Below are 21940 nucleotides of genomic sequence, written 5' to 3'. Positions count from 1 at the left end.
GAAAATGCGGTCGTTTCCACGCACCGAAATGAAGGTATGATTTAAAAAATCCGTCGGAACTGTTAGCTCTTGTAACTTGGAATAAGTGTATATACATTCATGATGTTCGCGTCAAAATAATCGCAAACATACTATCGAATTCCTCGATTCACGAGTTTTTCGAAGTGTATTGCCATGTTTACTCGTGTATATACAGACACACGTATATACGTACTTATATTTCATGAATAACTTCGATGATATTTAATACATTACAGTTTATTTAATTATAATTAAAGAAGACAAGGTATATTGTTTATATCATATTAATTTTAGAAAACATACACACATTTATATATTTGTTAATAATTGTATTGATTAATCAGTTTCACGAATATGTGTTTAGTTCTAATTTAACTGTAGTGTTCTTTGCAATTTAAGTGTATCTTAAATTATTCTTATAATTTTAAATATTTATGTTCGAACTTAATTTACGAGTAGCTGCCTTGGGCGCACTATAATTCTTAAATACGAACGCAATCGTGACGACATAAGAACGAACTAGGGATGCTGTGTGTGTGTGTGTGACAAAACGCAAATTTAATTTGTTTTAATCGTGGCAATCACACTGCGCTCTGACAAAATTTAAGAACGCCGTTCAACGCTGCAGTATACTAAATGCCTTGGTGTGCAATGCTATATTCTCTAAAAACATGACCATCATTTATTTGAAGACACAATTCTCTGTAGGGTCACTTGCCATGACTTTATTTTAGAATATTGCTCTGTGCATGCGGTAGGGAAAACATTGTTTTTTTACTAGAAATTCACTCTTTTGCTTGATGGTTGGAGACTACATAAGACTTTGACAGATGGCGGGAAACCCTCATCAACTGGAGAGAAGCCGACAAAAAGCCGAAAAACAGTGACCTTTGATTAGTGTCGAGTTCTTTCTTACATATCGCGTGACCTATCTTTTGTATTGTTTACTTGTTTAAATCAATCCGGATTGGAATGCTCCTCGAGAAAAGGTATGGTTATGAGGGTCTCTATACGCAAAAGTTTTTTTTTATTTTACGGAGCAAAAAAGGAACCATGGAATACACAGTAATATAATTTAATGTTTAACAGAAACAACACCATCACTTCAATACCTTTGCGAGAATCGGACAGCAATCGTCGTACTTAATTCGAGGGTATCGGGCGTATCGCAGTAGAGGTAATATTTGTCATGGCCTAGCCAGAGACCTCGATCCCCGGAGGTGTATCCAAAGACCTACCAACTGAGCCGGCCTGGTATTCATACGTTAACTTAAAATAACTGACGGAAAATACGTTTTGCCTTAGCAGTATTGTTAAGTTATATCTTCATTTGTTACTTAAGTACAATGTACATACGTATCTTAGAATACTAAACACCTTCGCATAAACTGTTGCGTGTAATTTTTAATTATGAATAAATTGAAAATAGAGACGAAGAATTCTTATGATTTAAGCTAGAATCGCAACGTTATATCTCCAATTATTAGTCGCTAGCATGTCAATGTTTACCTTAAAGTAATGAAAAAGCGTATTTTTATATTTAGCTTCATTGTTTACGTTAATTCTGGAATAATTAGGGGTAAACATAACCTTAAATACAGACGGATAATGCTTGTGGTCGTTACTTAAAGCGGCATGTAGACAGTTTTTAATACAATATAATTCCATATTTTTCGATAAAGTTTTATCTTATAACAATATTCTATAGATAAAATTATTTTTAAAAAGTATATAGAATACGCACGGGTACAGGTTTTCATATTTATAGAAATACATGTTTAATGTTTAGTACCTAATTGATGAATTAAAATATTGTTTTTTTGTAATTATAAAGTCGTTTAAACCATCAATATACACATTTAGATAACGTTAAATCTTTAATTATTATTCGTGCAAACACTTGCTGAGAAATGTCGAGGTGGGCTCGTTATATAAGTGGCACTGAGCGAAGGTTAGTCAAGACAAAACTTCAACTGTAGGATCAATCATGTATGGCACACAATATGCAAACAGTACAAATGGAATGCCTTGGCGACTGTTATATCAATAGTTTGATCACAAGTGCGGTTTGGCGCTTACAGAACGAAGTTAATAAATGTTAATGACATAAAATGATAGTTGCCTTTTTGGCGCCGGTCCTGTGTCTAACGCGTTTTGCACGAAATAAGTGAGTCATTTCTGCGCTTAATATATTTCCATATATCTGCATCTGCAACTTCTTTGATCTGCATTTCTACTCTTTGATCCTATGGCAACAGCATTTGGGTTTTACTTTTTTTAGAAATAAACAAACTGTGATAGCGAAGATAATCTCCGCGTTTCTTTATGACTGGTACAAAATGACCTATTCCTCTTAAGCAAATTAAATTTTAGAGACCTTAAGAGATGTCCTTATATAGATATAAAGCCGACATCTTTGAAACGAAATGACATTTCAACGGGACATGGTGGATTTGGCACAAAAGACAACATAAAATGCATTACAAGTTAATTTCCCTCAAAGTAATGAACGTCCAAAACCTTATTATCTTTTTGTATCATTGTTTGGCCATCATCGAAATCTAAGTGGAGCTTAAAATTGCTCGAGTGGACAACGCTTCTGAGCCCACAACGATCTTGGTACCTTTTACACCGTACCTTACCGTGACCCGAAAGGTCAAAGCGCACACACAAAAAGATCAACTTTGGTCACTTGCGGAGAAACTTCAAATGCGATCCATTGGGAAAAAAAGATTCATATCATTCTTTATCATAAATTCGAATGGAAATATGGCCATAAAATAATTTTAATAAACTCCAATATGGTATTGTTTACAGTAGAAAAGAATCAGTTAGAGGGGACGAAACAAGCCGTTTTAAAATTGACCCGATCCATATCTCTGAGACGCATCTTGGAAATTGGTCATTTTTACAGCAGCGGAGCAAGCGTTCAGACAATACAGCGCTGTCTAGAGGATGTCTCTATCGAACGCTTGGAAAATATTCGAATTTGTATTATTGTCCGAAATCAGTGATCTTGGCGATATAAATGTCTTCTTTGATATGCGTGTGATGAAGAACCTACAAGAATGCGTGGTATTTAAGTTTTATAGCTACCATATCGCGACCGCATACGCACGAAGCTCTAATTGAAATTTTATTGCAGTCGGACAATTGGTATCGGTACATTATACTATTCGGGATAATTAAATTACTTATCATACCCGAATGGACACACAAGGTCTATGAAAAAATAATAAAGTCGAATACAGAGCCAGGTTCCATGCTGTTGCCCATAACGCATTTTTTAATCAAACATCTATGGTGAACATCTAAATGTACTTGATGGGCAACTGCGATTCTGTGCAAATAAACAGCCGTCACGATATCGAAGAAGGGCGGCGAAAGTTATGGACCTATGTGCATAGACTGAATGCAACTCACATACAACACCACTTGATTGATTGATTGATTTCGGAGATAGCATACATACACACAATGTATTAAAACAACATGTACATTAAACAATATGAAGTACAAACTAATCATAATTGAAAAGTACATGCATAGAATGCACAATGGCATGCACACCAACGCCAAGGATTACATAAAAAAGAGCAATATCCCTTATTTCCATTGTGGTCCTTGTTGTTGGTGGCACGACATAGAGAGGCACTAGTAAATAAAAAAATACTAAATACTATATTAATAATAATAAATACATGAACTATAATACTGAGATTCAGATCAATGAACACAACATTAATATCACATTGTAGCTTTGCAGACATGTACTATCACAGTATAATTAAGTATCACCTTAAAGCAGAAAACATCAAATGTATCAATTATGATCATCATATCACAGATTAAATTTGGATGGATTACAAATGTAAAGGTTCCTACAACAAACAACAATTAAAAAGTCACATAAAGTATGCATGTATTATTAATCCGAACTAGTAAGTCATTGGGTAAAGGAAAATTAAAAACATTTAACAGCAAAGCATAGTAACTTAAGATAGATTAAACTACTCTATTTAAAAGATGTTGTTTTATAGCAGATTTAAAACAGACAATACTGCCTTCTGGGTTATAAAAGATGGTAGTTTATTCCACAATGTGCAACCACCACCGACAACAGAAAAAACAACAAACAACACAAGCCATTTTGTGCATAATTTTCGTCATTTGTATATGCGTTAAAACATTTTGTTTATGCTTGTATTCAAAGTAGCAACGTTTACTAAAGTGACATTGGATATCAGTCGTTCAAATTATTTTAGAGGTCGGTAATATTCCCTATCAACTAGTGAACATCTTTCGTTCAACTCTATTCGAAAATTTCGACTTTTCGCTGGGGTGGTTATTCCTTTAAAATGTATGACCCATGCATATAAATATATCACTCGATAAGCTTACTAGTAACACTAAACAGTGTCTTAAGATTTTAATTTACGGCATCTACATATATGTTGTTAACTCATAATTCGAAAATCCGTGAATTCACGTTTGACGCACACTGACATTCGAAAGTTATTTATCTACTTTAATCGATTATTTGAGTTCTGAAAATTGATCACAGTTGGCGATTAGAACATATATCCTACCACTATTTTGCATTATTTCACATATCAAAAGCACTTAAGAATCAACAAAAGTCATTTAATATTCCGTATCATTTGACTTTCTTATCAATGTATATAATTTTACGATTTTATCGCAATAAACGGACGCATAGTGAACATCTGGGTTGATTTGATTATGGTTTGATACAGAAATTGATGTTTATTTATTAAGAATTTTGAAATATGACATACTAATTGGCCAACAAAGATACGCATTCACGTTTTTGTAAAGTGAGTCACATACGCATAAATGCTACGTGTCCATGTATCTGTGTCAAGAAGAGTTCACGACTACTACTACTACTACTACTACTACTACTACTACTACTACTACTACTACTACTACTACTACTACTACTACTACTACTACTACTACTACTACTACTATTACCACCGCCATCGCCACCGCCACAGCAACTGTTTTCGCCACCGCCACGGCCGCCACCTCCACCTCCACCACCACCACCACCACCACCACCACCACCACCACCACCACCACCACCACCACCACCACCACCACCACCACCACCACCACCACCACCACCACCACCACCACCACCACCACCACCACCACCACCACCACCACCACCACCACCACCACCACCACCACCACCACCACCACCACCACCACCACCACCACCACCACCACCACCACCACCACCACCACCACCACCACCACCACCATCACCACCACCACCACCACCACCACCACCACCACAATCGCCGCCACTTCTACTGAAGTTACTTATAATAATTAAAATGAAAATAATAATAATTAAGCAAACATGCGCAAACAACGTTAACAGGTCTGAACAAATATTTAAAGAAACATAGTTTTTCCGTCTTATTCTGTTTTCGACGTTGTGGTATTGGAACTTTTATTTATCCGCCAAATCATGTGTTAAATTAAGCAAAAGTATCAGTGTCAGTTGTCCTCTAAAAAAGAAACAAAAATCTGTTTAATTAATTGTCTTTTCACATTCAACGCGGTATCAATGTCCGGTTAGGTCACGTGAGGTCACGTGATGGCATGGGAGAATCCGGACTGGTCAGTTTTGACCTTCAAAAGGTCAACAATGGCGAATATTACTCTGCATTGTTTCCTTGGCAAATGACAAGCTCTCAATGAAATTATGAATTCCTTTCAGTTGAAGGCAATAGAAATAATAATTCGCCAACAATGAAATATTAGGGCGCCATTGTTCGTCCTTTCAAATTAATAGGCGTCCTATGCAAAACCCTGGAGGATAAAAAGTGCACTCTTTAGTGAGGCTGGTTCAATAAGATATTGCTAAGATATGACTGGTGTTCTATAATTCATGTCAGCTGCGAAGCCCAGATCTGAATAGTCTTTTATTTATGAAAGATGCTTAAATTAGCGAAACAAATGCTATTAAAATACGACTTTAACTTCAAACAAGTTATTTTCATTGCTGCGGTATATAATGTCAACTAATTCCCATTTGATCTATTTATATTGTTTCTTGGTGGTATATTAATATATAATCGATATCAAATTGAGACGTAAATGTATTTCAAAATAAAAACTTTTCAATGACTCCCACAAGAGACTAATGAAGAAATTGGTTAAGGTTGTTTGTTCTCGTTGTACTCCGAAACCGTTGCGCTCATCATCATCATCATCATGATCATCATGATCATCATGATCATCATCATCATCATGATGATGATGATCATCATCATCATCAACATCATGATGATGATGATCATCATCATCATGATCAACATCATGATCATCATAATCATCATCATCATCATCATGATCATCATCATCATGATCATCATCATCATCATCATCATCATCATCATCATCATCATCATCATCATCATCATCATCATCATCATCATCATCATCATCATCATCATCATCATCATCATCATCATCATCATCATCGTCATGATGATGATGATCATAATCATCATAATCATCATCATCATCATCATCATCAGCAGCAGCAGCAGCAGCAGCAGAAGCAGCAGCATCAGCATCAGCAGCAGCAGCAGCATTAGCAGCAGCATCAGCATCATCAGCATCATCATCAGCATCATCATCAGCATCATCATAATTTTTGTGTACAATTCAATACGAATGATATTTAATTAAATGTAACATTAAAATTAAATTCTTTGCCTAAATGACCTTATACTCTTATAAAATAATTCAATATTTACATAGTTTTAATGAAGCCGTAAAAAAAAAACCTTGTTAATAATATTTTTGATATATTTGTCGCTACCTCAATTCAATATCAATGCATCGGTCGAAAAAATCGGCTTAAGAAAAATAATTTAAAAAAAAGAGTCTAAAAAAATGTTTTTACTCACTAAGTGCGTTTACCAGAAAACCATTCAATACTAAGACGAATTAGAAGCATAACTTTTAATGAAATCGTTTACGTGATTTATACGTGTCCTGATTGGTTAAACGTTTGTAAGCCTTCTGCAAATGTTATTTAAAGCACACCTTACTAAAATTTCCCTGAAACAATACCCGTGTTGCTTAAACAATGGGCAACCCTGGAAAGGTGGCAAATAACCACCAGTTTTCACAGATGATCTAATGACGGATAATTGCCGGTTTCAACGTCTAAATGTGTTCTTAATGTATTCACCAAGTCCGTAAAATGTTTAACGCGATTATTACGCCGTGATATTCTGACACCGGAAGAGGCCGTCGAAATTCGTAACTAAATATTCAAGTCCACACCAGGGTGCTAATTACTTCGCAAAAATGTTATCACCAAACATATCATTTTGCAAACATTGCGATTCGGGAATTCCCGAACACATGAACACATTTTGATAGAACGCGTATACTCGTCCCATAGTCGTCCTGACACTCGAAATAGTCACTGACACGTGACCCCTAATAACCTCTGTCACGTGACCTCTGAACCGGAACTATATGGGGATTCTCCAAGACAATGGCCGCTCTCGTAAAAAATCAGTACCGAACCCGTTATCATTTGTCAAACGACGGAGTCAGTCTGACCATAAAGTTGAAATGACCAGTTTAAAACCATTGTCCACCGTTAATTTCCACTGAATGCTAAACCATGTCGTAAATATTGAGCCTACTCTTAACACGGGCTATTATTGACGCCCAAAATGCGTCTCCGGTGATTTTTGTATAATTTGATTTGCCTCAAGTTTGCACTGGTCAGTAGCTGGTCAGTTCTCTTTTTTTCGACCGGACAGATGTTGACTGGCCTCTGTCAAACGAGTGTTTTCGTGTGTTTTCTCAATCGAAAGGAGCGAACAATACAGATAAACACAAACTTGTGGCGGCATTAAGCTCAACAAAAGTATCCGCCACGGCAGTATTTTTGGAAACTTACGTCGTTTGGTATTTCAGTGACTCTTAATTTGCTATAAGTATGAACAAGCACAGAAACATGCAAATTACCGCCGGCAGGACATGAACTAACATATATACAGGCCTGCTGGGATAAATCTATTGTTTTTAATTATCTTCCATCGTCTTTTAATGTGCATATTTCAAGTCTTAACTTGTTAAACAATTGATTACTTTTTTTGCGTCCTGAAAGAAAAGTGTCGGCACATACCAATACTATCACAATCGCATAAGTTTCACCAATTATTCCAGCATCGTATACTTGTATACTTTGATGTCAATATTGTATAACATGTTTACTATCAGAACGCATCATGAACAAGGGTTCAGTATTTCAGGTGTGCGTAGATTTCTAATTTGGTTTATTCTCTTCAAGAGCATTCAGCATGCCCTCATATCATCTTATTTGTTGAATTATTTGCTTAATTCTTTTCACGCTCCTCAATAATACATGCAAACTTTCCGCATTTGATCGGTCAGTGAAAGCGGAACACAGCGGGGCCGGAAAGAGGCTATTCCTTTATACGAACTACCCTATCAAAGAAAATAATTACACATAATTCTTGATATATAGTCATTAATTCAATTACCAAGGCGTGGATTCCTTTTGTTAAAATGCATATGATTTCAATCCTATCGGTCCACTTTGCGGGGTATCTTTGTGAGCAATATTTCATCTCTACTCTTAAGTCTGTCTCGCCAAGGCCCCACGCATTCAGCTTTTTTGCATTTGGAAGGATTCATGGTAGCCATTAAACCCGATGCGGTTAATGCAGATGTAAGTCAGTTCGATATTTGGTTTAAATCGAATTTATTTCAAACCTGCAAACAAAACGACATGGACAAAGTATATTTATGGCAAAAGTGTGTTTAATGGTCCCGTCTTTCATGTCTTGTTAACCATTGATACATATTGAGAGTCATTTGAAGGCAATAGTAAAATTTGTTAAGCTAGGTTCCCACTGCCGATCAGATCAACTCGATCAAGCCCGACCAAGCGGTCGGGTACTGGTCTGGTTCGGTCGGCATGAGTAATCAGGGGCGGTCGGGTAGATCGGCATTGGTCGGGCCTCCTACCCGATATTTTTGACATGTCAAAAAATATCGAGTAACGGTCGAGTAGGAAATGGATCGAGAAGAGCTCGGCAAGTGGTCGTGTATAAGTCGAGTAGAAGATCGAGTTGATCGTGAAGCAATCGTGTGGGGATCGGATTGACATCTTTTACACGATCTCTACCCGATCCGCTCGACCTCTACCCGAGTTATTTTAGATTGCAACACGACCCACTCGAGCTCTATTCGATTGTATGTACATATTTACTAGACTGCTACCCGACGGCTACACGACCGTACACGATCACTTCTCGATTGCTATTCGACCATACACGACCTCATGTCACTTAAACAAAACTCACATGCAAAACGTCGTGCTTGTCTCTCATAACCTTCTTAGAATCACACGAGTAAACATCCAAAGACGCCAAGAAATGGCAAAAAGGCGACCGATACTGCTAAAACTAGTAAAAAAATCCATGATGATTGAAGTGATTAGTGAACAACAATGTTTGACGGTTTTATTCTCAAAGTTTCAATAAACGACCGTTCGCGACTTTGTACGACTGTAGTACGACCATCACGATCTGGTCGAGTGAAGATCTGGTGGCGATCGAGCTAAGGTCCACTTGGTCGAGCTGAGATCGTATAGGGTTCGCGTATAGGTCAAGATGATCGAGCAGTAATCGGAAAGATGGTTGAGTGGACGTCGTGAATGAGTCGTGTGGGGGTATCGACAAGAGATATAGAAAAAGTCGTGTATACCCTTTTTAGTCGAGCTTGGTCGGGTTTGGTCGGGAAATTTTGGTGATCGGGGTGATCGAGTTGATCGGATCGGCAGTGGGAACCAACCTTTAAACATCAAATTTAAAAACTATTGTTTACAATGAACCATTAAAGACAAACAATTTTGCAGGGTCATTGTTTCTCAATTGTGCTTTTTTTGTGACGAGAATCATTTAGGTTCGTCTATATTCGCTTGTACCTAAAGAAATGTAAAACTATAAATAGAACTTGTATCTGAACGACATGTCTTCGTCCAGTGCAAATACATGTTTCAATATCGGTCTATTTACTGCACAGATGTTTTGTTAAATTTGCTTTTGTAAACAAAATTGTGTGCAGATGTTTATTCTCCATAATTGCGGCATGAGTCATTTCGAAACGTATTTTTTTCTTCTGTATACGGTCTATATTCGCCTCTTTATTTTCATAAGGTATATACACTAGTTTAATCAATTGCACGGCACTCATGCAAGCCTCCTTCAAATCCGCGAACTGTTTCTGCATACATGTCTGCAATAGCGACAATGATGTTCGTAAAGTGCATGTTATAATGGCACGTATAGATAATTAAACATGCGCATGAAATGCTTTCGACTCTGGAGAGATGTCAAGACCAGTTTATGCATGTCAATAATTATTTATAAGAAAGAATGTCCAAAAAGGCTCTTATTCAATGCCATTAATAAACCGTACAAGATAATGCCAGGGCGGAGTAGATACTAGACCCTCGACACGCTCACAATGTCCCAAATTGAAGATGAAATCCATGAATGTGCATATCCCATCCTCGCACTTCTTAACCTCGCTAATACTCTATTTAAGGCTAACACAGAATAGACAGCTGTGGATAATCCATTGAACACACTTATATCTCTTTTCAAAGCCGCTTTGTGCGTCCTCATTTTCAACCGGGTGCATTAGCGGTACGATTCTACACGGGTAGCAAGAGCATTTCGTGTACGAGATAATTAACTTCATTTGGCTGAGTCTTCAAAATCGCTCAAATGCTGAAATTGAAAAAGGAACACGAATTTGGGTTAGTATTTATTCTTAACCGGTCCTGTAATATATTGAATGGAATGTGTCAGATAAATATTATTATGAGAAGTTTCTATTGTTTGTAAATTAAACAGTTTAAATATCTGTAATTAGGGTCTAAGAGCTTAGTGTACGATCATTATATCCTAACGCAATTGCTCGCGAAAATATGGTTTATTCAATATATACAATACACATACAGTCCATGGATATACATTATCAAAACATAGTAACCTATATAAAGGCATGAAATATGATCAGTAATGAAGTTCATAAGTTGTTTTATAAATGATCAATACATGATAAGGTCTAGAAAAAGAATTTTTTTATTACAAAACTAAGAATCTATAATTATATAACATTTAATGCTATAGCGATAACATCAAAAACAACAAAGATGAATCTATGATTGTTTGCTCTCGGTGGGGTGGGTGGTGGGGTTAACTGTTAGTTTAAAATCAGTTTTATCAGATTCTCAGATTCTCAGATTTATAACATGTGTTTTTACACAATTTACTGAGAAATGATATGTTCTATTAAAAAAAAATACAAGTATTGTAGTTATTAGATTTAGACATAAACAACCCAGGGCCATGTTCGATTTTAATGAATCTTTGCCGTGAATTTGTGGCTGCCACAGGATCTATCAAAGCATATCCACTTTGGATGAATTGATTTAAGTCGTCTGGTCCGAGTTGAAGCAAACCATCTATAAAAGTAGCGTTAAACTGTTGCAAGATGTTCCAGCATTACACGTCGCATATTTCGAAATGACAATGAAATTAATGTAAAATAATCCGCTTTCTACAGCACACATGCCGATTCTCCCATAACTATTACTTACAGTACCAACTCGCAACCACATGCACGGGTTACACTGACGGGTCTAAACAAGGCAGAACAATGTATGTATCGCATTCAAAGCACACTAATACGTCTGTATACCTCCATTCTGCGCATATCAACTGTCTCTTGTACCACCCGGGCTAGTTTATTACATGTATTAATTACATCTTTAACATGCCGCTCACATGCGATCTTCTGTTAATCTATTGTCATTGAATGCATGGGGGCTTTCGTTCCAAATCTCGCTTGCCTTTTTGAATTCTTTCAAAGGCTAACCTGACAGGTGATTACAGGTCTTGCCCGTTGTGAACTGTCAAAGCAATTGTGTCCCATTTGTCCGAAATCTATATACACTATCGTTACAGACGATCTTGTCTTTGGTTGCAAATGATGGGTTGTCTTTAACACATATTTGTTTTCATGTCAGTGACATTTGCAACTCGAGTAGACTCGTGTCATCAATTTTGTTACAATGTTTCAACCCTGTAGGTAAAATGATTTAATACAGTTTTGGCTCTTAAATTCTCATTCACTGTCATCTAACCTGCCTTTATGCCGCATTTGTATTCTTCGTGTGTTGTAAAATGGTATGGTATACGCTGTGTCGAAATACTTCGTAATACAGAAGCAGTGCTACATTAATAATACTAGTATAAGTGTATCAGCCAATATTTCGGTGATTTTATGATGTTTATGTAATTTTGTGTTACAGTACCAAGAAAGATCAACAATTAAGAGATTTCTAAAAAATTGACTCCATTTTAAAGCATTCGGCGTTGTGAGAGTCGTTTATTTATTAGGCACATATTACATTTTAGGCAAACAATCAGCAATTCAAATACTATTACCAAAAACTTTAAAACAAGGTCGATATTTTTGTGTGGTACTTTTGTACAAAGTTTGATGTTTCCAATATTTAACTTATCTTTCACATCTTGAAATATTAAGATTAAGTATTGTATTAATATCGTCTCATTAATATTTCAAATAAGAACTCAGAAAAGCTTCAACCTTTCTCCATGCGACTCACAAACTTAGCACGCATGTTCAACCAACCCTACCGTTCGTCTTAAGACGAATTTTCTCTGATTTTCTGAAGCCGTTGATAAAGCCGTCAACACGATCACTAAATATGATCTTTATGCGAATTTTTTTCTGGCCTCGCCATGATAATTAAATTCTCATTTATACACAGCTGTTGTTGGGTATCTTTAATGATGGGCTCATTTAGCTCGGGGCGGATTATATTTTCCGCGAGACGAATCACACAACTTTCATTTTCTATTGTTATGCAATGTCCGAGCGCCGTTAGCTTTTGTTACGAGTTCCATTCTTGTCACAACAGACTCGCATTACGGCGCTAACACCAGGCATCTGTCTTTGATCTACCGTCAAGTTCAAAATGTCTGTCACTATAATGCTGAGAGCTTTAAACCCATTAAATAAATTATAACATGGTTTTTACCGGGGGGCCAATTAGTATGAATACTTTATCAACTGCATTGTACATTTACTTTTACTTTTCGCTGCTTCTGTAGCCCTGCCGCTGCTGCTGGTTCTACTTATACTACTATTTTAACTACTTTAACTGCTGCGACTACTACCTACAACTCGTGCATATTCATTTATTATTATTTCTGTTGCTTGTACTACTACCTTCCACAGCTACAAAGACCGATAGTCTTACTTCTTCCGTTTCTTCTGTTGATATGTAACACGAGGACGCAACGTATCCAGCGATATAAAACAGACATTTCCAGTATTTAAGTTCTTAATGAGCACCATGAGTGAATTAGACTCCTTGTCTGTTGAACCTGCCTGTAGTCAGCTGGCTTTATCCTGGCAACGATTGGCAACTACCGTTCGCCATTAAATTGGATATTATGCGTAACTTTCACGTCTATTGTATAAGCGACACCTTTACTTTTATACATGACAAGTGATGATGATAGAAGACAACGAAAGTAAAAGTAGTCGACCAATATTGTGTCACATGAGGGCGTTTCGTCACGGAGCCTGTATATGTCACATTGAGAATTCTAAAGCGACCAAGGGTCATTTGACTTTCAGATTATTTTGTAATATCACCATCGCGTCGAGTAGCATTATGAGGACCTTTATTGCCCTCAGCTGAAAATTAAAACTGTAATTAGACACACTAGCTAAGATTTTTGAACAATGTAACGGTCAAAGATCCGTTCGTCAATAGGTGTCAGATTGGACAGTCAGAGAGTAACCAGTAATCTTGTACTGCTTGAACCAAACGATTGCGTTTCCTTAACTGAGCCAATGGTCGACAATGCCATGTAAGAGTTCCACTGTACACCTTCCTAAGGATCTCTACTCTATTGATCACACATCATCGTCAGTCATTGCCAGTGAATCCTTGCAACCAGTTTCGCTTCAGGATAGGTTAAAAATATACCAGCGAATATTTTAATGGTTTATCCCTTTCTTACCTAGGAGCAAAGTAAAAGTAGCTAAATGCAAACAGCATAAAACCAGAACAGCATGCGAGTAACTCGCATTCTGTTAATGTTTGTGCTGTTTGTTGCTCATCAGTACCTAAGGTTTGGAGATTAAGCCTTAAAAACTTGAACCTAGTAAGAAAAGTACTTCAATTATATATAACTTTCTAAAGGACTACACATGCGTGAAAATACGTATCTAAATTGTAAAGGGTTATTTGACCAACAGGGCGTGTCTCAAAAATGGTTGTGGATGTGCCTTCGTGTTTTTGTTCTGACATTAAACGACATTTGTCATAATGTGTTTGTTTTCAAGCTGGTTTTGTTTATACTTAGACAATTCCTCGTTGATTTAAGTAACCAGTGTTTGATGATAGATGCGAAAATGCAATGCATTAAATTAAAAAAAATAAGGAATGGACCGACTTCTTGTAGTAGACGAATTGAATATAAACTCGCGTTTGCGGATTTTATATTTAATATTTAAAACCCATACAAAATATTATGTTTGAAATATCAAGTAGCTTCGTCCTTTATTTGAAGCTATTACACATATCAAATATATTTTGAAATATCCTTAATTCGTGTTTGTTTAAAATACACGTAATTGAAAACAAATAATGTCTTTAAACATTCAAGCCATCTTACGGCAAAATAGTTTCAGTTTTTTACAGGCCAAACAATCACAAACAAACAAATGATGTTTAGTGGTCTCGAATTTAAGTAAACCGTGTACATTTTCGTGATTTTCGCTTATGTTTCCACAGTACCAATCCGTTCACAGTATGTATAAGTAGATGCGAAACGTAAATGTGTTCACGTGTATGTGTTGGCTGAACTCATGTGTTTTCTGCATCTATACATATACTTTTCAATGAACATTTTTAGTTCTGTACACCATTATCGCGCAGGATGATTGAGCGCGTCGGATTTAAACGCATAATAATATTATGGTTTTGTTTTTTTATATCCGATTTTGCCCTATGAAAGTTTGCATTAGTTAACCTTCATCCATTGCATGATTAGAATCAGGTTGACAGGAGCAAATAATGTAAAATCCCATGAAGAAATAATGTCAATATGATAAGAGTATGACGATCGTCATGGGCGTTCGTAACGGCACCGAAAGCATGTACGACAGACATCGTAGATGTACTCTTTACGTTGTTCAGATACACCCTTGACCCGAAACACACATGTTTCGTAATGTGTAACAGATATATGGTGATAACAAGATCTTGATGAACGATAGCAGAGCAGCATTACTGGCTAGGTCACAAGAGGCTCGCAAATGAGCGAAATCACATCCTTGAAAGAAAACCACAACACTGGTAACCGAATCTCCAAGGGGAAGGCGGGTGGATCAAGCACACTAAGCAGCAGAGAGTACATGTGGCACGTGATGATTTGATGATGGCCGGTAAGTGACGAAGGCTTTCTACTCAGATTCATACAGGTATACAGAAGAATATAGACGGATATCTTTTTAATTTCAGCCGAAATGCATTTTATACATCTGTTTAGATTGATCATTTCTTATTGGCCATCACTCAAACACATTTGAGTTCTGTTTCATATAACCTTAAAATCGATGGTGATTAGCAAAAAAAAAAACAAACGGAAAGTGTGTGAGGTAGGGTTTTATCGACTGAATTGAGAATTTTCAATATGGCTATCGCCTTAGGAGAGTTGGTAGTTGAGTCACAGTGGAGATATGGGGGAGACGACAGAGACGACCTTGGGTCTTAAAGTTCGTCATTCCGTAATGTGTTTCTAAGTATTTTCTTCATTCTTCCAAATCCAATAATTATTTGGTGACTGTTGGTCTTGGCATATGTGTGTTACCACTAAGCCAAGGATCTACTCCTAGCAAGAGCGATGTTATAATGGAAGTTCTTCTTGTTCTTTATCTTGTCGATAAATCAGATGGACACACCGGCTCTTTGCATAGGTTGGCGTGAACTGAAAGGTTCTAAAGACTACCAAAGAGCATTTCTTGCATAGTGGTCTTCTCCGACAAGATAGAATGGGGGTTATCCCACGGGTTGATCAGATTGCCCATTTCTAATATAATGCATACTGTTTCATCACACATAGATAACATATTTTAATGCTAGGATAAAGACAAAACCCGTTGTCTTGAATACTAGTACTTTATGCAGTTTGCAATATATGATGACTTTGCTGTCTAAAATGGACACCAACTGATCGCCCCGAAACGGGAACTTATTTGGGGCATTGCATGACCTACATAACAGTGACTGGCATTTCACGTGAAGATTGCATGTCATGTTGTGTGGCGCCATGCACACGCATCAGTTTCAAGTATGCGTGGCATCTGAGGTTCCAATTTCTACAGAATGCAGAGAGGAGAAGTGAAACTCAGACGAAGATACCATGTATAGTAGACAATTTTGTGGTTTCACTTAGCGATAGTAACCGATGTCTAGCCTTCACGACGGCGCCGTATAAAAGAGTCCCACTTCTATTACTATGGTAACTGACAATCATAATGCATTATGCGATGTGATATCTAAAGGTTACCGAGGTGTTAACATGTAATAGGAGCAGATGTATACGCATCGCATTTTAAAGGCTTTACGATTGTAACGACAAATGAAGTAACTTGTTGGCATAACGCTAATGCTTTCGCACATTTAGTTGTTTCTTGATAAAAGAAACCAAATAAAGTAGATCAAAACAAACGACGTGAACATTTGTTATACAAGATAATTGCAGTGCACATATGCATCAAATGGTTTGTTCTGTCGAATGTTACAAGTATTGACATGGATTTGCTGCATATAAAAGTATTGGATACATAAATACGAAACCTGAATGAACACGAATTCTAGCAATAACATAACTATGGATGATCCTCATGAAACAAATAACACACCCGAAAACAAGTACAAACATCCATATACTATACATAATATTAAAATTACCTTTTGTATCTTTGACACGTACACTCGGATACCCAAAGTTACTACACATAAGTTGTGCAGGTCTGGCCTCACCTGTATATCCTTTGGTAATACCGGCTTGTTAAAGATGAGATGAAAAAGTACGTATGTTATATAAGTAATAAAATCGAGCGGGAAAAAGTGTTGTTAATATTATGTTGTTATTTTGTCCGTTTATCGGTATCTTTTGTAAGCGGAATAATAAGATTTTTGGTCCGAATAGACAAACTGACCCAAATTAAATTCGGATATTCTGAAGAAAGTTTAGGAAGTAATGCAAAATATGAAGTCAGAACATATAAATACTTGTTTGATTTCAACGTGCAAATTATGACCGCAATATATTTGAAAAAAACAACAACAACAACATAACATTAACCGAACACAAGTTTAAATGTAATGTTCCGTCATACAATAAACTGTCTATGTTTATTCGGACAGTCATTGGTCGTCCTCATACTAGGAGTTATCCAAACAAAAGATGACGATGCAATTTAGGACATGCAACCATGGGCGTACTACAGTGAGCAATCTGTTTGCTTCTTGTCTAATGTGTTGACGCAACGGCGATGACTGACAATTGCTAGTATCTCCCACACGTATCATTCGCTCGTTGACCTTCTGAAAACTGCAAATTGGTTTGTCAGTGACCGGTGCAAAGGACGCTGGTTAGAAACATACCCGATAAAGGGAGATTCAAATGGTGTGACATAAACTGAAGAAGAACAATAAGCAATATTGTATTCTCATGCAAGGTGATACGTTATTGTACTACCGCCTACCTCCTACGTTTTGGAGATCTATAATATGACAGTGTAGGGATAGTGTGCTGTTTGTAGGATATGGATGGTGATAGGTAACGTGATGAGACATCCTGTGTCGACTTACAAAACGTCTATGTGAACTAGAGAATTTCTGCTTTCACATTGGAATCAACATGAAGGACGATTATCCAACCATTGAAGTATTAGTAACATTTTAACAAATTGGCACTGTACGAATATACCTTTGTTCAAAAGTAAACACAATACTAAACAACAGAACAACATTTTTTTATCTAATGTATTATTGTAAAATTTATTTCGAACATATAATACACACGACTTATTTTCAAAAGTAAAACAAGCGAAATAAACCAACGAAAACGAAACAAAAGCCACTATTTGAACCCATCATGAACGTTATTATCCTATAGTTTTCATCATCTTTACTGCAATGAAATGTCAATGTCATGCATCATTACAAAATACCGAACTAAATGCGTTTGTATGAATAATACGTTAATATCCTTGATTCAAAATATGATAACTGCGTATGTTACATGCTGTATGCTACGCACGAATAAACGCCATCGAGCAGCTCAACATTCTGTACATATAATCCAAAAAGATGTAAGCCCTTACTCATAGTTTATGTATGTAAATTTGTTACAGTTGACTTGATGTATCTTTTTATTGTATTCACCACGTATATTATCAATACCCTGTGGGAACGCGATTTGCAACGTTTGGTGTGGGTATCTATCCATAACAAATAATAAATTCATACAATAAGATGTTAGTAGTTGAAGGTATCAATTGTTGACGAGTAGTTATCACTTATAAGTGCTTGAACATCAAGCGTATTCACGGCATCGAACAATTTCCATAGCTTGGAAGTGCACACTCTTAAATAATCTGTGTTCATTACGAACACAGCATGTATATACGAGATAAAATCTTTTTGCAAATAAATGTTTTCAAGTATCTTTTTTTTTACAATTGACCTTGTACTAAGAACAAAATGTTACAACTCGTTTCATACTGTATTCACGCAAAGTACAGTATTTACAATGCACTGTTCTCGTGTCCACTGTAATGATGTCCAGAATAGTTTATGTTGATGCGAAGCAAAGTTTTCGGAAGAAGCAGACAAATCTCACTTTTGAATTAGATCTCATGGAACAATTTATGCAGCGCCAGCATTAACGCCAATCGAATAGCGCAACTTTTCTATAATTAGAAAATGCAAACATACAGCAGGTACTGAAGGTACATTTAAACTTTATGTATATTTGTAGACTTCTTAATTTATAAACTTATTTAAATATCGGATTAAATTGAAGTTATGTGAATATTAATTACCTTCAATATAGAACTGATCATTACTTTGTATAATTTTCCTGATTGTATGTTAAAATTAGAATGCAATGCAATTATATAAGAATATACTGAAAAAAGTATTTTATATGACCCATACATACACGCAGTACAAATTATAATGACGATTCTTCAGGAGGAGCTCACGTCGATCATAACTATCATTGCACAACGCGCTCACGATTGCCTGTCAGTGGTGGACGATTGCCTCTCAGTTGTAGTACACTGTTTATTTCTTAGAAGAGCACACTCTTAAGTTGTACATTTCTGTAATTCTAATGAATAGGCGTACTAGGAACAGAAACATCAATGGAGATCATGCTTACTTTTGTATTAAACCTATGCTAAACTAATAGTTCATGTTCTACAACACTCAGCTTCCGTGAATTTATTAGATTTCTATTAAAAGCGTGCGGTAACGTTAAATCAATATGTGTATTCTTACCAAAGCGTTTTAACATTAACAAACAAAGAATCATAAGAACAAGTAATTGTAATACATGGGCACCTATTAAAAATGTAAGTTCTTTCTGTATATTACTATTGCTTTTGTGGTTGTATTTTATCAAGACTTGGGTAAAATTGTACCTTATTTACAACTTCTCGAGAAATATTACTATTGTAATTTAAAATGTCGTTTGGTATCTTTTCATTAAGTAAATATGAAGGTAATGAAGTCTCTAAATAAGTCGAAATTGTATCGCATTGTATTTAGTCTATTTGGCCCGAGGAATGATGCTACCAATAATCTTGTTCATGTTCTTCTTTATTTATGGAATACCATAAATATATATATATATATTTCAATGTCAATCGTCTGTTTTGGAGACATTTTTGTTCATTTTTATTTTGATTTACATTCGTGTGTATATACTAAAATGTATAGGGTATATATCTACAGTGCAATTGTCTTGGCCATGTCTTGTTCTTAATTTTACATAGCATGATTATCTTCAACCAGCTTTTTGACATAGTAACATATTGTTAACATTACTATTAGTGTGGTCTTGTATTATTATAAGTGCAAATACATGTAGTTGTGAGATGTACGACTATGCACATCATATATTATGCCCCTGTACTTCCTTTGCTGATTTTGTTTAACAAAAGTACGAAATAGTAAAAGTTATTTTTGGAACACTGACAGGGAGAGTCATGCGATATATATCAGGTGTATATATAAAAACCACGTTATATCACTTGAAATTAATTAACAAATACACAAACAATACAAAAAAACTCAATACTAAAAACAAGTATTTAAAATTGATGAAGTAAATGGCAATCCGTAGTTTTACGTTTACAAGTTGGCTAAAAACTCTAATTACACACAACACATATACTGTGAACAAGACATAATTATAAGACCCCATAAAACTTATGAAGCCCCATGGCCGGCAGTCATGCCAGGACCTTTAATTGCTCGGAGAAGTTTATTTGTCAAGGGTCAGCGAAAGTAGCTCCCCGTATCCACATAGGAATGCGTGTGATCACGAGTCTGAAAATGATTTTTATCAATATATTCTTTTAAATAAATAATTGTCACTGAATCGCATCGCTATACTTACGGCCGCATTGGGCTGAGTTTTAGTGTTGTTGTTTTTAAATCAAGAACAATCATTCCAATTATATGTGGAACCTCGTAACTTAATTGACTGTAACGTTAATTGAATATTAGGTAAAACCAATGTATGTAAATTTTCACGAAAAGTCCAATAAATAATAATTAATGAAAACTTAATGTATTCATTGTTTAACAACTAGTAAATTATTAACTTATTTCATAACGACAGACACTAGAATTTCCTTGTTTAAGCAATAGCATTCGTGTTTTAAACGCATAGTTTATGCTTGCGTGTAGAACGGGTTTTAATTACTGAGGGCTCTTGCTCGCATGACACCTGTCCAAGCCTTGGCATCTCGTTAACTGTATTTTATCTCTCTTTAATTTTAAATTCTTCCTCTCTTAGTCACCCAGTCTTGTTTGCATGCAAGTGGAAAGTAACAGTTAGTTCTCGTGTCGTTCCTTTTTAATCTACGTTCGATTCATTGGCCATGTACAGATGGACAAAGCTGTTTGTGTTCCGCTCACGTCAACTCAAGTGCATTGTGCGATTATCCCCAGATGATAAATAATTGCGAATTATAACACTTGCTAATGTGTGGACAATAAGCCACATTTTTCAGCATGCAACAATCGAGCTTAGTTAGTAGAATTATGTGTTAATTCAGTGTCAGAAACCACAGTTAATTGACTAAAACAATTATAGAATGAACATTGACATATCAAATATTTCGCTCCACAAACTGGGTGGTTAAAGTAGTTCGTAACCTTAAGTCAAATCATTTAGCAATACGTTCACCATTGACAGCGCTTGCATGCCACTGTTCTATACCCCTAGCAAATTGTTCTGCTCATTCGGACTTGTAACAGACTTCAACAAAGCATTTGATTCACCACTGAAAAAAGCAAATCTGCTCTACGAGTAATGATAATTTTGATTTACTTTGTTGATCTTCCTTTTTAAGATTAAGGAAGATAATCGAATTGAAGGCATTCTCTATATTCAAAATGTCATGGTGTCAGATCTAAGCGATAGCGCTAATGAAGAACCTAGGTGTTAAACAAGGGTGTACCTCG

The sequence above is a fragment of the Dreissena polymorpha genome, chromosome 8 (assembly GCF_020536995.1).
Source record: "Dreissena polymorpha isolate Duluth1 chromosome 8, UMN_Dpol_1.0, whole genome shotgun sequence".
Lineage (NCBI taxonomy): Eukaryota > Metazoa > Mollusca > Bivalvia > Myida > Dreissenidae > Dreissena > Dreissena polymorpha.
The sequence above is the reverse complement of the archived record's forward strand: the minus strand, read 5'-3'. Positions refer to the sequence as shown.